The 17,853-nt window shown below is 38.8% G+C and overlaps 1 pseudogene; it reads left to right on the top strand.

Annotated features, from left to right (window-relative positions):
* Nucleotides 1-3,345: 3,345 nt before the first annotated feature.
* LOC136284169 (uncharacterized) lies at nucleotides 3,346-3,989 on the top strand (annotated as a pseudogene).
* The last annotated feature ends 13,864 nt before the right edge of the window (nucleotides 3,990-17,853 follow it).

The following is a 17,853-nucleotide window of genomic DNA, read 5'->3' as shown; positions in this document are numbered from 1 at the left end:
CATAATCTTAGAGATCAACGTCAGTTTGTTAACCCAATAATGCACACCAAGCGTTTCTCCCTGACATATTTACCAGCCACGTGTAGACAATAGGTCTGTGTATTATTCTTGTATTATTCTTGTAAATAATATGCTCTGTAAATATAACTTATAATTTTAGCCAGTATTGTATTGGAAATAATCATACAATTCAGCCTTATTAGGCTGCTATGTGATTTTTAATAGAGCTATCTATCTATCCATCCATCTATCTATCTTTCTATATGTTGCAGACTATAAATGACTACTGAAATTTCTGGAGGACATGATTACAATCCAGTTTGACTACATCATGCTAGCGAAACTATCCAAAGTTCGCATGCACTACACTCCTTGGATTACAGCAGAGTTTAAGAGCCATTTTCCGAGAAAATCGAAATCGCAAGACACTCATGAAAAAGACGAATTTTTTTTCCTTTCGCCAAAACATCCCTTTTAGTAACCTTATTGAAGAAAAATAATTTTGGGTTCAAGCGATTCATTGTACGGGAGAAATTGTAAAAAAGTTTGAAAAATCGTTTTTTTAGCTGGTTTTTCGTACTCAAAACAACAGAATCCGACCGCAACTTCGAGAAAACGGTGAACGCATAAGAAACACTCCCTTATATCGAAACTTCAGCCGAATATTATTTCGTACTTACTCTTTAATTTCCTGAAAGAAATTTGAAGAAAGAAGTTTTTAACATTTACAATCGACAAGTTTAAAAAGGTCAAATTTGTATATCTGGTAATCTTAATAAATGAAGGCGAACTTCAAGTGTTGTAAAAGGCCACTGGTATAAGCCGCTTCCTGGTAAAACCCACATAGAATAAAATCTTGGCTATTGAACTAAATTATTGGAAAGTTTTAGCTCTGGAAATCCTAAACAGTCCTCGCACTAAAGTAAGCAATGTGAGTATCTTAGTAAATAAAATTTATGCAAATTAGACGGCCCGCTGAATGAATTCATATTTTTAACGCAAAGTTTTGTTGAACGAACAACTTACCATTGCTTGTTGTGAGAGAAGTTAAATCCATCTCTAAATCTGTTTGTCCTGTGAAGTGGCAACTCATCCATAACTGATTTTGACCAAAATGTGTCCAGCAACTTCAGCGCTTGGGCTATCTAAACACTTCCCACGCAGCGCTTATTGCGCATCATCAGACGCTTCTGTAATAATGAAACCCGTTTATGGTTTGGTCCGAAAATAACATGCAATGATGAAAATTAACCACTGCTCAAACCACACAGTTAACAAGGTGAGTATTACTCTTATTGAGCGAAAAATCAGTTAGTAGACGGGATAACAAGATCATATGACGCATAATTTAGCAAACGTGCAGAGATTGGTCACGCTAGCTTGTCACATACGATACGGTACGTACTATACTTCGTACACATTGTAAACAGACAAAGAAGCAATTACAGCTGTCCCAGTGAAAATATGTACAACCGCACGTCTGTTTATAGATCATCAGTGTAGAAATATTCGACTCTTGGAACAATATTAATATAACATTTCCAGGTCAAATGCTCCTGGAATAAAATTTATATATTGTCACGAACTGTTTCGCCACTAACTATTGCACGTGCCTCTACGATTTTATTTTTAATTGAATTATTCCCGTCTAGTATTACGAAATGTTGAACAGCAATAGAGGAGTTTGTCTCGTTTGTTGGGAGAGCTTTGTTTTTTGTCATGGCTTCGGCAACGTTTCCAGTTTTTCTGGTTTATTACACGACGCCACATCCTGTGGTTTAAGCAGCGATCATCCGGGCCAAGTTGAAGTTCTCGCTTTAAGAAATTGTACAAGGGACATATCGAGGCACTGCGAGCTGTATGGATTAAAAGCAGATACAGTACTTGACACTGAATGGAAGCTGTTGTTCCCAAGGGTAGGTAAATCTTATGTACTGTCTTACCGTCTTACGTAAATCTTCGGGTGCTTTCCATTCAGCCCAAAATTCCGGAAGTTTCGGTTAGAAATCAAATGGAATGGACCATTTCGGTTCGGTCCTACCAGAATATTTGGGAACGCCTTTGAGGCTGGTCCACTTTGACCGGTCAGGTTATTTCGGTCGGTCAGGCTATTTCGGTCGGTCGAACCGAAATGTCCCCTTCCATTTGACAAGATTATTGTCCCCAGTACTTGCGTACCGCTCTTTTGTATCCTGCTTGCAAGAACAATAAGCAAACGAGTTCATCTCTTTAAAAATCGCAGGCTTTTTACCGCGGCGTTAATATTTTTCAAACCTAATATTAACGCTTACGATAGTAAAAAAGATCTTTATTCACCCCCCCCCCCCCCCCCCCCCGCTCCGCCACCCACGCACACATCAACACACACACCTGTCACTGATACACATTTATGAAAAATTTTTTTATTAAACGCGGAAGGGCGTAAAGCAACATATGCGCAAGCGTTACAATACCCTTTATTCTCCTGTTCCCCTCCCCCAAAAGAAGAAAAGATAGAGATATTCTAGTTGACTAGTATGTCGATTTGCTCTTGGCTTTGAAGAATAGTAAAAAAATCGGCGATGGCCTTTTAACAAGGTTAACATTTATTTTTGCCACAGCTCTTTGCAGAATGTGCAAGCAACATTTCGCGGAGACAAACCAACAACAGAAAGTGACACCCGCATCAATGATTAAAGTTACTCCGTGCGTAGAACTAGAGACTTCAGAAGCAAATGTAACCAAGTAAACGGTAACCTTGGATACAGACAGTTATTCCGACATAACAAATGTCGAAATTCCGAAAGGGCTGGGCAACTGTGAATAACTGTAAACTTTGAAAATGACTCTGAAAATGATTTTAAGACGAATAGGTCACTGTTCGTTTCTTTAAATTCCTTTCGGTCTGGCCGGTGCGGGAGTTTTGTTAATGATAGCGGTATGCATGTAAATTCATATTTTCTTTTTTAAAATTATGTATAACTTAAGTTTCGAACTATACTAAAAATACTAATGCCTAGGGACAAAATAAACAGAAATATTAAAATAACATCGATGTCTAAACGTCTTTTTTTGTATGTTACAGAACAGCTCAAACTCATCTCCAGGACAAAGGGATACCGGTCAATCTGTTGAAGAGTTCGCAGAAAGGTGATCTTACCTGAGCCGCGCGAAAAGCTGAGTAAGTTCCTGGTAGCATGCAAACTTGAACCGCTTGGAAAGCCATGGCTTTCTTGGAGTGATTCCTCTGAGCGAACAAGACAACGTCAGACAAGGAGAACCTCAGAAATAGTAGCAACTGTGCTAAAGAGCGTCACCCCTGATAACGCTGGTGAACTCTGGCGAAGTTTAGCCTCTTCTACAGCTATGAACAAGGCCCCAGGTGTAAGCGAGTTGTCACATTCAGAGCATTTGTATTTAGAGGCCCTAGCAGAAGGATACCAGAATGCAACCAGCTGGGACACCCGTACACAAGTGCTTTCGATTATGGCAGGGGTTGGAACTTTCAACGAAATTTCCCGTTATATCCAGGGGTTGACGAGATACCGATAATCCATGGCTAATCTTCAGCGATCACAGTTTAGCTGAGGCGCTCAAGTTCCACAACAGCCTACCACACGAATACGAGTAGACTTGAGGCAGCTTGACCACTTTCTTGGTTTCATCACGAGCCCGCATCTTGTTCAGGACCTTCCATTTGGGCAAAAACATCTCAAGCTTTCGTCTGGTGAGGTTATTCAAGTACCTAACGTAATCCGTATAATGATACGCGAGTGGTACGACAGTACACTCAGTACTGTTTGGAGACCAACTTCTAACCATTTAGCGAAACTACTATGAGACGGGTACTCTCTGAATGCAGTGCCTCTGTAAGGAAATCACCGCAGGGCTTAGATTATTTTGCAGCTGAAGGTGCTCGTGCATTTAATGATCTCGTGGCCCTCGTTCGCCAAATAGGGGAATTAGGTTCCGGCAGGAGTGGGAGACTACAGTTGTGCAAGCTCTTATGACAAGCAAGCAGTATTTGAAGGGGGACTATAAGGTAATGTGAATTCTGACTCCAGAAAGACAGCTTGAATAAAACTAAAAATAAGTAGTTATTTTACCTCATCAACAAAGTCATTCCGTAAAAAAATATATTTTTTGTACTCTTTTTCTTCTCTTAATAGTGCACGTGCAACTAGCTTACATAAATTCTCGAGATTAACAAAGCGCGCACGAGGATAGTGGTCTTTTCTAAGGTTAAGGTTAAAAGTTATTCGCCCCCTTGTTAATAATATTTGTTGGATTAAAAAATCATTTGATTAACTATTATATTGAAGTATAAGCACAGACAAACAGTAATCTCAACTTTGTTTTGTCAACAGGTTTATGTCACTAGCCCCTCTAACGTAGCAGACCATTGTGTGTTGTTTGCTCTTAGCGACAGTAGTGATGCAGATTACTAGCAACAATGCAGTCACCAACACACTGATCTTTGTGGCCGTTGTCAAAGTCTTCAGGAAACTCTGGCAAAGATTGAACGGATCCGTGGCGAGACGACCTTTCCGACTCAGGACGCGAAAGACGAAGCGCTATTTATATTCCAGACAGCCCAGCTGGCCATAATGTCCTGGAAATGCCACATCCTTAGATCAGCTAACCGAGGCTGAGCGACAATAGATGCACTGGAGAAACTTGACGACAACACTGTCTTGATAGTTAACGACTGGGCCATAAAGTTCCTGCCACAAAAATACAGAGAATCCCAAACCGACTGGTTTGGTTAGCGAGGCATCTCCTGGCACGTTTCTGTCGTCTACCGTCGTGTAAAAGACTTAAGCCCCTTAGCCCCTTAGTCCCTTTATAAATTTATAGCCTTTGATTTGTTCTACAAAATTTTTAAAACGAACATTGCAGAATATGGCGGTTCTGAAGAACATGTCGTCATAAGATGTAAAAAGCAAACGTTTCATCTGTTCGCGCAGTAAAGTGGACCAAAGGGGCACTCTTCACAGGCTGTGCAGAGTGAAGTATCGAAGTAGGTGAACAGTGCTGTTAATGCAAATCTTGTTTCTCTATGTGTTATCTACTTCAGAGCATGGCATTAGTTGGCTTTCATCTGAGTTTTCTTCTGGAGACTTTAAACCCCTCAGCCCAAAACCGACTCAGTCAAGGAAGAAGCAAGAGACGGAAGTGGAGCAGGTTCATAATCCCACTGAAAATACAAATGAATCGTCATCCGTGTTTACCTGCCCTCAGGATGGGTGTGTTAAGGTCTTCCAAAGGCTGTCTTCCCTCGAAAAACACCTATCTTTAGAGAAATGCACCAAGTCTCTAGAGAAACGGTCTTGTTAGATTTTGCCAAACTAGGCTACAAGTCCAGGTTGGAGGAGGGCACGACCAGTCAAGTTATTTCGTTTGCGTCTTTTAGGTATGCAAGAGAGGCTATATCCGGCGAAGTAGAGGTAAAAGAAGGATGGGCGCTAAAGCCGAGCGAAAAAGCATATCGCTTTAACCAAAACCAGAGGGATTATCTAAATGTGAAGTTTACAATTGGTCAAACCAGCGGCAGAAAACTGGACGGTGATATCGTATCACGTGAAATGAGACGTGCTCAGGGACCTGATGGTGTTCGTTTGTTCAAAGTATCCGAGTTTCTTACCCCGCAGCAGTGCACTTCATATTTCTCACGTCTTGCAGCGAAGGTCCGACGGCAAACAACCGACGATGCTGAAATCCAAGCTGTAGAAGAAGAGGAAAACTTTACCATGGCAAGAGAAACAATCCTATCCATCACGCTACAGCACCCCATCACTTACAATCCGTACGATATCTGTGCCATGGCCAAGGGAGGATCTCTGGAGCGACTTAAACTTGGAATGCTTCAAAACATTTGTCAGCAACTAGAATTAGAAGTACCTCCCAAGCCTGTTCGCCGCAAAGCGTTCTACGTTGACCTGCTGAAAAAAGCCGTCAACAAATTTACTTGCCAGCTCCGTGGGCAAAATATGTAGAAACAGAAAGTACTACCCTGCTCACAGACGTTTTTCTGTTTTGGGAACTTGGTGCGTGCACAAGATAAGCGATTGCTCCTGAGAGAGGGCGGAACGCGTTTTTTTTTATACGTGCACTCGACGATATCTAAAAATGAAGAGAGTCTGCGAACAGGCTAGTAAAGTACACAAAGTGGAGAGTTTTGTCTAAACGGTGTCCTCATTTTTCTCCTCCCCTCGTCGCTCCTCGCCCTTCGCGCAAAATGCCGCTTTTCCCTCGCTTGGCTCATAAAGCGCCTGTTATGCAGGCTGGAAGTATTTCTACAAGTTCTCTGAGTCTTCTAGAGGTCTTTAGAGAAAGTTTTAAGCGCGAGAATGTGGAATTTTATAACATCGCGTATTCAGCCCTGCGGAGTGGTTCCCTTTTTCTCGCGCTCGCGGGGTGAATTGGTCATAGTTAACTCAAAGATTATTATTAGCCTCAATAGGCTTTTCAACAATTTTGAAGAGGTCTGGAAGGTTTCAAGGATGCGATAAGCACACGCAAGTTTGAAGTTGTGTTGTGGACAATCTCTAAATGAAACTGGGAATTTATATTTACCTGGCTAGGGTTTCCTGGTTTCGGAGGAAAAATCATAAAAAAAAAATCCAAAACAAAACTAAAGCAAGCTATAAAGTTGACTTTCATGCTTTTTTTTTTTTTGCTGTAGGGGTTGTTGCAAGGTGGGAAATTCGGGAATAACGAACTTGTTAAGGAAACATTTGTGTTTGAAATATTTAGGGAGATATTATACCACTCTGAATCAAAAACTTTGACGAATGTCTTTCACAGCCAGTCAGCATATGCATGTGTCCAGACCAATACAAATATATAAATCAAATAAAGCAAGAAGGTCTGTTCTGTGGAAAGTTTATACATTTTTTTACCAAAATAAAGGCCGAAAACAGAAGCTATTGAGTATTTCGTGACAGATTGCGAATGTGACCTTGGCATGCAACCGATTTCCTGGTCAGTAGAGGTCATAAGATTTTCACTGTAGAAACATATTACAGGCAACAGTAAGTAGTCCTTTTACACTAAACTTTGCATTTAGTATGAATTCATTCAGCGGGCCGTCTAATTTGCATAAATTTTATTAATTTAAATTCTCACATTGCTTACTCTAGTGTCAGGGCTGTATTTAATTTCCAGAGCTAAAATGTTCCCGTAATTTACTTCAATAGCCAAGGCTTTATTCTATATGGGTTTTACTAGGAAGCGGCATATACCAGAGGGCTTTTACAACAGCTAAAGTTCGCTTTCATTTTCTAACATTTCAAAAGACACAAATATGACCTTTTTAAACTTGTCGATTGTAAATCATGTCAAAAACTTATTTCTTCAAATTTTCTTTTAGGGCTTTAAAGATTAAGAACGAAATAATACTCGGCTGAAGTTTCGATGTTAGGGATTGTTTCTTATGCGTTCACCGTTTTCTCGAAGTTGCAGTCGGATTCTGTTGTTTTTAAGCGCGAAAAAACAGCAATAAATCGATTTTTCAAACTTTTTGTAATTTTTCCGTACAATGAATCGCTTGAACCCAAAACTATTTTTTTCTTAAATTAGGTCACTAAAAGGGATGTTTTGTCGCCAGAAAAAAAAATTCAATTATTTTACGAGTGCCTTGCGATTTTTGATTTTCTCGGAAAATGGCTCTTAAAAAAATATGAAAAGGAAAAACATACTTTGTCCACATGCTCTTTAGGAAGACGTAATAACTACTAGAGTTTCGATAACTTCTTGTATATAAAGAGCTCTTCTAGTTTATTACTGTTTACTTCCAAACAATAAATTCTTAATCCTCTCAACCATACCAACGCTTTCTCAGGGAAGGGGGTAGTGGGAAATTCATCACATGATTCATCACACAAAAAGGCATTTGAAAGGGAAGGGAATTTTTTTTTTCAATCTTGGTCCCTAATGACGTGTTGAATCGACCAGAGAATTAGAAATTCGTATTGTTAATGTAAATATTTGAAGATGAAGCGTTAATTCTAAACACGCACAACCTTTAGAATTCAGGAGAAATAAATGTCATTCAGTTTATAAAAGAGAAGAGACCTGCAAAGATATGTTTTAGCAGTCTAGAACAGTCTAGAACATTCTAAATAATGACATCATATTCTATTCATAAAACAGTACAACATGACTAAACATAAGAAGGTGCAAAATGGAAAATTCTGGAATATTTTAGAATATTCTGATACACTCTACATGAAGAGTCAAAGAATCAACGAAACGTTGTTAAAAATAATATTAAAATCATTTCATTTATTCCTTTCTTTACGAACAACAACAACAATAATCAAAGTGCTCTGTGAGCAAACTCGTGAATTGACAATTGATTTTTTAGACTATGTTTAATGTTATCTGGTTTGGGGAATTTTGTGGTTGATTGTCATATCTAGAGTACGAGCAGTAGTTCAGTGTTCGCTAATGTAGCAAAGAAACAAAGTAACGTTGGGATAAGAAGGCATTACAATTGAAATGATCATGCTAGTACATTTCACAAGGTGGATGATGTCATGTGTTTTAAACGTCTATCATTTTTGTTTCTGGTTCAAAACAAAAGGTTGGAAGTAAATGTGGGTGAAAAGTGAAATTTACTGTCTTTCGTTGTAAATATTAGAAAATCAAGGCAATACTGTCTTAATGAAAACATTAACGATTCCCTCTTTATCAAATGAGACAAACGGGAACGAGTTTTGAGTGATACAAATGAGCCAAGCCTGCCACCGTCATTTTGGATCTCCGCCTGGGTAGATTTAAGTCACGTGCTAGGCAACGTATAATCAATAACAAGATAGAATTTCATTTCAGGCCTATTTATCTATTTTTGTGTGTGTGTATCTTTCGCATTTTAGTACGTTGTATGTATGTTGAATCTTCAAATTGTCTTGAAACTGAAAAGAAAATTGTTCTTTAAAAATTCACTGAAAATCGGTAGCTCAAATTGTTTGTTTAGGTGTTATTTGATTTTCGTGTTAACTTGTTATTTCGTCAGTCGCCGGCACTTCTGTTGCTTCACACAGGAAAAACACACGCGACGAAACGTAATGATTAATTTTGTCCTAAATCTCACGCCATAACAGAAAAAGCTTTTGAACATCTGTAAACTCGGAGCGCTTCGCAGTAAGTGACATTTTCAATAAATCTCCGGATTGTTTTCAAGTTCAAGGATTGTAAATTACAATTTTATGAAAAACGAAGGTTGTTCTGTTATTTCAGTGTGAATCCTTGCATGCCTGCCAGTCGCTGGCGCCGCTTGTTGAAACTAAAACGAAAAAAAAACTCTTTTAAGATTATCATTGGCTTCTTTTTCACCCCACCACTATTCTTAGCAACAAAGGTCGCCATTTCGTCTGTTTATTGCTCGCCAAAAACTATCAAATGCACTCAAAAGCCTAAAATCTAAAAAAAGTTTACAGGAATCGACCAATCGAGCGAGCGAGCGAGCGAATGGCATTCCCCACATCGTATCTATAACTCGCTCTTGCGCATGCGCGCAATTCACGAGTTAAAAACGAATATATCTGGCTAACTTAATCTATAACTGTGCCAAATATGAGACTGTTTTTTCTTGATTCGAAAATTAAATTTTAGTCATTTGAGGGAAAACGCTGTCATCTCATTTGGATTAAAGGAAAATTAAACATTTTTGTTTCATTTCAATTTCTTTTGCCATAGCTCAGAAGGTCCGTTGTTATGAAATGCAACTTATTGGCTAAAAACCGATGCCTTCATGTTCACTAAGATACTGCTTGAAGTTTTATACTATCTTTTTTCCTCTTGTGAATAACACGCACAAAAATGTTGAAAAAAATTTATCAATGTGCAACATGCATGAACGAATCGAAGTTTTTTGGGGGTTAAACCTGCCATAAAGTTTGATGTAAAGTTAAATATCCTGTTTATGATTTGAGAATAAATCAAATTCTTTATCACAATATTCAAATTTCCTACGAAGTATGAACAATAGTTTTCAGACAAGAAGACAGAGTCACTTCTTTCCTTTTACCAGATCTTAAAATACATTACCATTTTTATAGTACGTGAATTTCAGCTGTGCATGACCGAACAGCGGGAAAATAGTTTGTTGGTTACTGGGCGGATGTATATATTATTTTTTACGTAATTTTCTTCTCATGAGGTATTAGGCAACTAACACAATCTTCTTTTTATTATTCTAAATTAGAAAAGGGGATGTTCTAGGACAAAAAGAAGTTTTTTATTTCGATTGCTTAATGCAGTTGACGAAAAGTACTGTTGATAAGCAATGGCAAAACAATATCTTAATTTTCAACAGAGTTAAACAATGACTATCTTTTTTTCAATTCAACTTTCCAGCAAGTGCTAAGAAAGTCTTTGAGGTTTTTTTTGTTTGTTCTGTAGCCGATGGAGACAAATTCATTGAAACCTCAAGAGTTTTACTTTAGAAACTTGTGTATAAAACATCGACTTGCTTCGAAAAGATTCAATTTACTAACCTCTTTTGATGAAAAAATGAAAGAGATAAAATGAGACAACTTTTCTTCTGCAGAAAACAAACTTAAACACGTCATGATGGTAACTCAGTGGCTAAGTGGAGTTTCATCCTCCTTTTCTGTAAGCCCTGCAGTTATTCACCGTTGAACTCGAGCTCTAAATGAGAATTGTCTGCAGTCTTGTGATAGATGCTTTAAAGCTTAGTGATCTGATATCTAATTTGTGGACTAGTGATACTTGTAAGACAGAGATCAGCTGAGGTCTAAAATGGCGGCCTTTGTTATGTAAAACTGCATACTTTTTCTTTCTCTTGGTATATAATATCTATAATTTTTTTTGGAAGCCAAGTAATTGACTTGTTGTATTTGTTGTAGTTTTGTTGAAGCATCCTCAAAAAGCAAAAATATGGGAGAGAGTTACTCTGTTTTGGAACGCACATGTTCTCTCCGCTTCAAAAGGACACTACGCGCTTGGAACTGAACTTTACCATGCACAGCTACTCTTCGGCTCCACGACCATGTCTGTGGAACTACTATCTTGAGATCCGTGACGGCAATAGTCAGTCAGCCAACGTTCTTGGTGTATTCTGTGGAGATCACAAAACTGCTGTAGTACGTTCCATTGGACGATACTTGTGGTTAAGATTTTTCCCTTCTCGCAGATATAATTTTAATGCATACTACACGGGAATCAATCAAACTGGCACGATATTTCTTGTTAACTTTCTGTTAAAGCACGTAGTTAAAATACTTAAATTCAACTTGAACTTCATGATGTAACAATTTATAGCGGAGCTCGCAGCGCGCGAAGCGTAACCCCATAATTATAGTAGTAACCCATCAAGCCCAAAAAATTTGGTTGTACGACCGTACGACCGACCGTACAATGTGCTACTTTTAGCATGCGTGGCCAACTGTACCACGGGCACTATCTTAGCCATTGCGTAATGGAAGGGCGAGGGAGAAGGTAATGCGCAGGCGTGATTACGCTCGTAACTTGTATATCCCATTAGTGCGCGCCAGGAGACACCGTCAGATGACGATAAAGTGCGCATACTCAGGCGTCAAGCTTCAGTGTAGTATACTGCGAGCGCACGGTTAGGCATTGCACGAGGGCTTCACGTGGGCTGTTACGAATTAACGCATCAAGCTGAGAAAATTTGGACGTATAACCGTACGATTGACCGTACAAGGTGCTACTTTCAGCATGCCCAGCCAACTGTACCGCGGGCACATCCACGCCATAGCTTAACTCTTGTCCAGCGGACGTTTTAGCACAACGCGCGCGCAACACTTGCATAAAGCTGAGGAGATTCTGGGCTCGAGATAAATTTAGTCAATGGTTCGTTGAGCATGCGCAGCCAAGAGCCTTGTGGGCTCATCCTTGCAATCGTATCTGTATGCGCATGCCCAAGTTACCCTACGTCACATGAACAATCACGTCAATATATGTGTTACTAGAGGTGCACATACTCGAGTGCAGTAGAATGTTTGTGTTTTGCAGGCGCGCATCGCACAGAATACTGCGACACATCCGGATACTCTTTAAGTCCATCGGCGGTAAATTTGAAGAGTCCTCCAAGAAAAGAGAGCGAAACAGTAGAGAAAATGGCTATAAATCGCCCACGTGCGCCTAAGTTTTTCACTCTCAAAATCCGATGAACTATTCGCGAAACTTTAGAGTCAGCATATGGAAAAGTTACTTCTACGTCTTAGGAGGTCTTATGAAAATTTCCTCTGCCGTACGAGGCTTAGAAGTACTATCAAAACCGATTTTTTTCGAGGCAACCTCTGGCCACCCCAAATTTTACGTCGAGAAGCACGGTTGACCGAATTTTAAAACTCCCGCGAGCGTATTGATATATGCAAAACTCCGCCTCCGTAAACAATAGCGCGCATACCACTGCAATTAAGCATTGAAATTGACAACTGCACTAACAATACTACATTCGCAAGCTTTAGAATTGGGAAAATTCGGAAACGTAACCATCTGCAACGTTATCACACCAGGTAAATCGTAACACTCTTTGTTTGCTTCAGCAACAGAAACAACAAGATCTTCTCAGAATTCTGCCATGTTCACCATTAAAGAAAAGCAACGTGTTGATCGGGAGCTCTTTTCAGAGCTCTTAGAATCCCCGGTCTACTCTGCTTTTTTAAACATGACTCGGCCGTTGAGAGGTAGTTTAAACCCACTGTTCTATCTTCGAATCAACGGCAAAGCTCTTCGGGAATGGCGTCGACTCAAAAATCCTGACGAAGTATTTGATGCTCTCCAGTGCAATTTGAGGAGAATTGGGTATACGTTGTCCTCGTGTTGCCGCGCTCGTGTCGGAAAAGCTGTTCACAGCAGGGTAGAATATACAGTAAAGAAGGTGAACCAAGCCTCGAATGGCAACATTCGTCGGGCCGTGAAATCCAACTACTGGGCTTCCCTCTCATTACTTCCGGAAGAGCCAGATGGGATGATTGAGGAACTGTTAAATAGACAACAAGAACTGGTTACTAAAAACCAAAGACTACGGACCGAGATTGAAGGTAACAATATATCTATTCTATCCAGTTTTGAAACAATGCAATATATTTGTCATCAACCCAAAGTGCCTACACTTCTATCAAAGTGGACTGATCAACTTTTTTATGTGCTTAAAGATAAAGCATCACAGCTTTATGACGCTATGGTCAAGCACACTCTCGATGGTCATAAAGGAAGGGCTACAGAAGGAGTAGGGCGACGTCAACAACAGCGCCATCTAAAGGAAATAAGGTTAGCTTAGTTTACATGTTATTTGGCCTTTTTCTTGTATTTATTTCCTTAGTATAGCTTTCAGTCTGCAATTTATACTAGGGCAATTAAACATTTAAATACACACAGATGTTTGATGTATATGAAATAAATCAATCCTTGCTCTATTGCAAAATAATCATATTTTAAAAAAGCTACCTTGGCTTTCTTTACAGAGAGAAGGCGCACAACGCACTCTGGTTTGCCGAGACCTACGGTTTGGAGCCAAGATCGCCTAATCTTGAAGATAAGGCTGGTCGCCTAATAAAAATAACCTTTGCCTCACAGCATTTTCCTGGTAAAAACTTGACAGAATTTCACTAATAACAAATTTCATTTTTTTCCATGTCAATTAGTCCAAAAGGTTTGTGTCTGACGTCTCTTTCTGTTTCTTGTAGAAAATACTGAAAATATTGCTTCTCCAAAAGGAAGACAGACGTTACCACACGAATCAACAGTTACAAGTATGTTGAAAGCAGTAATATGTAACTGCTTACATGATATTTTTATAACTCAAATATTGCCTTAAAAATGTTAGCCAAGTTGTTTCTGAAAGTCACTGTCACAGAGATTTTTTTCTACTAAAATAAGTAGGATGTAAGGCTATAAAAATTACACAATTGGGAGACTAGAAAATCAAAAAGCGATGAAAGTAAAATATATTTGGCTCCTTAAATGTGATGGATCACCTATTTAAAACTAAATTTAAATTAATCTTTAAGAATATTTCCAGCATATAAAACAACTTTGATGTAACAACAATAACAATATTAATCATTTCATTTCAGGGGACCAAATAGAGGTCTATGAGAGCCTCTATGAGAAAAGGAGAAGATCAGAACAATACTTTACATCATGGACCGATTTTCCCTTTCACTGAAGGGTTACCATGAGCTCACCAAAGTGGAAAAGGCCCTCCCCCGAACCCACCTGATGGAGAGGTGTGCAAGGACTCTAGGTAGGAAGTAGAATGTACAAAGAACCCCTGGTAGAGCACAGGGTGTTGAACTGCCTTTAAAGCTCCTCCTCGACAAGGAAGTTGGAAATTTTGTAAGTTTTATGTCTCTCATAAACCTTTTCATACATGCCACGGAAAATACAGTGACTTATGGGACCCTTCCTTAAGCATTGCTAATTTTCTTCTCTTGCCTTAAGTCTAACACTTTACTTCTTTTACAGGTTAAGAACAATGCAGATGGCACTATTAAAGTGAAAGTTAAAATATCAGGAGATGAAACAAGGATTTCCCATAGCAGCAATTTGTTCGTTTGCTCATTTGCCCTTGTGGAAGATGGCAAAAGATGTTCGTCTAGTGCAGGTACACTATCTACCATTCTTTTGTTGTAAGTTAACAAAATAATGACACTAACGTACTTTTTCTCTAGGGAATCATACAATAGCAATAGTGATGGGCAAAGAGGAATATGCAACTCTGAAAGAGTCTCTTGTGAAAGTGATCAAGGATGTAAACAATCTAATTGAGAAGGGCTACATCCTAGTTGATGGAAGACAGATAAAGTTACAGTTTTACCTCGGAGGTGATAATAAGGTAAAGTATCATACAAAAGTTAACCTTCAATAATAAATCAAAGTAGCTCTTTACAAAATAGAAAAAATGATTCTTTAAGATTCATAAAAGTTTTAGACATCAATTTGATCTCCCCTGTTTCACTTTTTAACAGTTCCTTCTGCTAGCCATGGGTATGAAAGGGGCAACGTCTAACAATAGCTGTATTTGGTGCAAAATCCACAGGAATGAGCGATAATTACATTTTATGAACTCCATTATTTTAAACCTTGTACTAACTTTGAAGGCTTTTAGAGTAAGTTCCACAGCTTTCTACAGTCATCGCAGCTTTTGATAGACATCTGTAGGTGAAAATGATAGCTTTTTTCTAGAGAAATCAATGGATGTGATAGACAGAAGTGAATAGCTGAACATCAAATTGTATTTAAAATGCCACACAAGATCTAACACAACCTTTAATGATTTTCAGGTGCAATATGAACCACAATTGCACCTATTTTCAGACACCTGAGTTAAAAAGGGAATTGAAACCAAGATTGGCCAACATAACCTGGATGCCAAGGAAAGCGATTTTTACATACCCTTGGATCACATCATGATAGACGAACTCCATTTGATGCCCAGGATAACGGACAGGCTAGAGGAGGGCTTAATTATGGATATTCTTAAATGGGATGAGGTACCGATAATCATTTCAGTTTTACTGCCAGTGTCAAAGCTTGATACTTAATGCCCTTCAAATCAAATAATCGGGCAAACAAGTAATCAGAAAGTGATTGTGAGTAAATATGACAAAATTTTAAACAGTCATAATATTCTGTGTAGGATGACAACAAGAAAAACAATGGAAGGCAGAAGATTGAGGTGCACACAAATAAGTTCCTGGAAACAGTTCGATCACTTGGGGTAACACTAACCTCTAAGAATCATCACTGACCTCTTAATACTTTTTCTTCTCAATCTGAGTCTTGTTTTTTGTAGTTGACATTTTGAGCTGTGTCGATGTAGATGTTCAAGAGGATGATGAAGATGTTGATGTTTCAGACGATCCAGATGTAAAGGTCGGCAACTAAGCAAACCATTATTGTACAGCGTAACCCCGTTAATACGACCGACGTTGGGTCATATAAATGCAGCGCTTGGACACGAACATTTTAACGACTTTCAATCGAGTCGTGTTGTCAGCGTAATGAATGTGACGCCATATGGTAAATCAATTACGGTCTCAGTCTCTTCGCTGGCCATACCAGCCGGGTTAAATCGAGAAGAAGAAATGAGGATTCCGAATGGTGTTTGTTGGTGACAATAGCAGGGTGGCCTCATTATCAAGGTTATCAATGAAATTTTCAGCTTGTTATTCCATTAGAAATTATAAATTTTTACGTCCATCCTAATTGAGTATCCAACCGACATACTGAAATTTGTAAAAGCTTATTTCAGGTGTCGTTTACTTTTGTGTTTATGTAACCTGTCAGGTGTTCAATATGTCCTTACTCTTTTTTCTCACAGATACCCCGATATGTCACCACCTCGAATTCAAAGAATGTGATATCAGGTAAAATAAGTTTGCTTAAGATGGGCATCATATTTTGCAAGAAACAGTTAAGAGAAGCTATAGTTGCCTTCAAGAAAGTACTTGCTGGTGAAGAAGCGTGGTTAAAAGTACTAGATGAACTGGAGCTGCTGAACGAGTTTGAAGAGGACCCTGACTTATCTGATGAATACTCTGATTGCGAAAAAGACGAAGGTGATAACGATGAGGCGGTTGCTATGAAGCACGCACCTAAAGATATTGCTTTGCCTAGTGCGTCCATGCAGTAGGTTGAGGAACTTGCGAGCACAGCAAACCTCCGCAACTACAACTTGTTTTTCTAATACATGTCGTTTCACTTGACGCTCAACCCAAAAACAAATCAAGTCATTTCTGTTTTCATTAAGCGTAAACAAAAAGAAAATTAAAAAAAAAAAGGAAGGAAAGGAAGAAAAAGTATGATGTAGTGGAAATCTCTTTCACTTTCAATTTATCCTGGCGACAATGAGTCGAGCTGGCTACTCGATGACACACCCTGCGTGCAGTTCTCTGCAGTCGACATGTTAATACCCTTGTCAGTGGCATTGCTGACAAGGGGGGGACCAGGAAACCGTAACGACCTGATCAGTTTAAATGATTCCCTAAATTTCCGGTTTTTTTGTTTCATTCCTTTCCTTTCAATATGAAGAGGGACGAATACCAATATGGCCAAATGTATTATTTTCAGAATAGCCTAGTCGGCTCTTTTAAATAAATTTGGAATCGGATGTTTTCATTTAATGGTGTTTTTGGTATTTATTGTTGATAATGAAATGTTAGTGAACCTTAAGATTTGACAAAGAATACAAGAAATAGTACCAGTTATGTAAGTCAGTCATGTCCTGGGACTCTCACTCTTTGCTGGTGCTATTCGGCGCGTAGACTTCACAAGTTTAAGTTGTGTGACAAGGGACCATCCGCACTCAAACTTGGTTTGGAAGCTCTTACTCTAAGTCCTTTATAAAGTTCCCAAATGACGATGACTTCAGTGCTTGGATCTTAAATAGACATTTTGGGCTGAACAATTTGAGGTCGGCTGATACTCCTGAGCGTTTCATTAAAACGATTTTTTAACAAGAATGACCAAATGCGTGTTTTTGGCCCGAAAAAGTCGGCCTATGTTGGGATACTGGTAGTAAGTTTATCATTTGGACTTTCAAATACCTCAGGCACTAATCATGAAGAGTACTTTTTGAATATGATTACAGATATGGCCTAATTAAAGGTTATTCGTTTCACCTTTAAGGAGAGACATTTTTGCATATTTCATTGGACAACACTTTTTTTGAGTTATTTCTTAACCATCTTGATCTTTCCAATCATTTTGAATCTAATTTTGAATCATATGTTTCAAAAAATACTTAAACTCACATTTTCAGGTGGCAAGTAACCATTACTATTTTGGAATCGTATTGTCTCTAAGCAATAACAGACAGACCAAAGGGTGCACCGTAATTCTCGCAGACACTTCTGGGAATAAATCTGGGAATAT

This window comes from Pocillopora verrucosa, chromosome 11, assembly GCF_036669915.1.
Source record: "Pocillopora verrucosa isolate sample1 chromosome 11, ASM3666991v2, whole genome shotgun sequence".
Lineage (NCBI taxonomy): Eukaryota > Metazoa > Cnidaria > Anthozoa > Scleractinia > Pocilloporidae > Pocillopora > Pocillopora verrucosa.
The sequence above is the reverse complement of the archived record's forward strand: the minus strand, read 5'-3'. Positions and strand labels throughout refer to the sequence as shown.